We start from the raw sequence: 2,096 nt of genomic DNA, 5'->3' as shown, positions 1-2,096 counted from the left end.
TGGCCCGCCCGTTCCCCAGACCTGAATCCAATTGAGCACATCTGGGACATCATGTCTCGCTCCATCCACCAACGCCACGTTGCACCACAGACTGTCCAGGAGTTGGCGGATGATTTAGTCCAGGTCTGGGAGGAGATCCCTCAGGAGACCATCCGCCATCTCATCAGGAGCATGCCCAGGCATTGTAAGGAGGTCATACAGGCATGTGGAGGCCACACACACTACTGAGCCTCATTTTGACTTGTTTTAAGGACATTACATCAAAGTTGGATCAGCCTGTAGTGTGTTTTTCCACTTTAATTTTGAGTGTGACTCCAAATCCAGACCTCCATGGGTTAATAAATTTGATTTCCATTGATAATTTTTGTGTGATTTTGTTGTCAGCACATTCAACTATGTAAAGAACAAAGTATTTAATAAGAATATTTCATTCATTTAGATCTAGGATGTGTTATTTTAGTGTTCCCTTTATTTTTTTGAGCAGTGTGTGTATGTATATATATATATATATATATATATATATAGTGAAAAACGAGAAGACTGCGGCACTCCAAATGCAAAAATTTGTATTAATTAAATGTCATAGCAGCACTACATCAGGCAACGTTTCGGTACTCGCAGGTACCGTTTTCAAGCCACATGCTGTCTGGCTAGGAAACAACAGACAAAGAAAACAGAAATAGCAAATGTCACATACCTAAATACCCCCCGCCGCTGTAAGAAGCCGGGTTGCGGCAGCGTCCCACGTGGCATCCGTCCACTGCGGGCGCTAGCCAGTGACGTCAAGCCGCTGGCGCCGATGGTGATCCAGGCAAACGTCTTGCGTTGCCTAGCAACCCGACGCCCGCAGCTGCATCGTCTCCCCGGCCTCCCACAGCGGCTGAAGGAGACAAACACATGATACATGCTGTTACTAACTGTATACAAGGAACCATAAAGGAATCTACCCAAATATGCACACAAAAATATGCACACAAAAGTAAAAACAACAATGAGAATCAACATACATGAAGTAAGATGAAATTAAGTGAAATTGAGTGTGAATGGAGCGCAGTGGCAAAGGAAGAGGGACCAATCAACACTGATCACACATGGAAGACCTAAATCGCTGTACATAGATATATAAATGCAAATGCTCAATTAAGCAGAAATGTTCGCAAGTTTAAAGAAACACAGATTAGAGGAAAGTGTTCCAGTTGTAGCGTTCATTCAAGCCAGCTGGCGATACTGTGTTGAGACAGCGGATCCACTTCATTTCGCACTTTAAAAGCTTTCCACTACGGTGCCCACCTCGCAATGAGGCTGGGATATGGTCAATTAGCATATGTTTAAATGATGAAAGAGGGTGGCCCAGCTGTTGCAAATTCCGAGCCACAGGTTGGTCTGAATTCCTGCTGGCGATGGCCTTTCCAATCGAGGACCGATGGAGCGCCATACGCTCACGGGCTGTGCAAATCGTTTTGCCCACGTAATATAAGTTACATGGGCAAATGATAATATAGATCACGTAAGTGGAAAGACACGACAGGGTGTGTTTGAGATAGATGTTCTTTGAAGTATGAGGATGCTTGAATGAGAGACCCGTCAGCATATGAGAACAAGTGGTGCATCGAGGACATTTGTAGCAGCCTGCTGGTTTCGACAAGAAATGAGAGGCAGGAGTAGGTTTGGTGAAACCTGTGATGTCCGTGTGGACAACCATGTCTTTAAGATTCCGTCCTCTGGTGAAGCAGGCCATAGGCCTTTTAGATTTGAAGCATGGTAGATTTTTGTCAGACGCTACTATAGGCCATAAGGCACGGCTTGCTCGCTGGACCACTTGACTAGATGTTGAATACTCCATCTTCCAGGGGATCATTGATTGGGTATCCTTCACTTTGGGTGTAAGCAATTGGGCCCGATCCAATGCTAACACTTCCATTTTTTGTTTCTTTAAATCAGTAAGGTTGTATCCTCTGGCCACAAATTTATCGATAACAGCATCGATGCTGTTTGCTGCTATCGCTTTATTACTTGCAATTCTGGCCACGCGAATCATTTGAGATTTTGGCAGGCCTCTTTTTAGAGGTTTATTATGAAAACTAGATGCAAGTAAT

The sequence above is a fragment of the Pseudophryne corroboree genome, chromosome 6, assembly GCF_028390025.1.
Source record: "Pseudophryne corroboree isolate aPseCor3 chromosome 6, aPseCor3.hap2, whole genome shotgun sequence".
In the NCBI taxonomy this organism is placed as follows: domain Eukaryota; kingdom Metazoa; phylum Chordata; class Amphibia; order Anura; family Myobatrachidae; genus Pseudophryne; species Pseudophryne corroboree.
The sequence above is the reverse complement of the archived record's forward strand: the minus strand, read 5'-3'. Positions refer to the sequence as shown.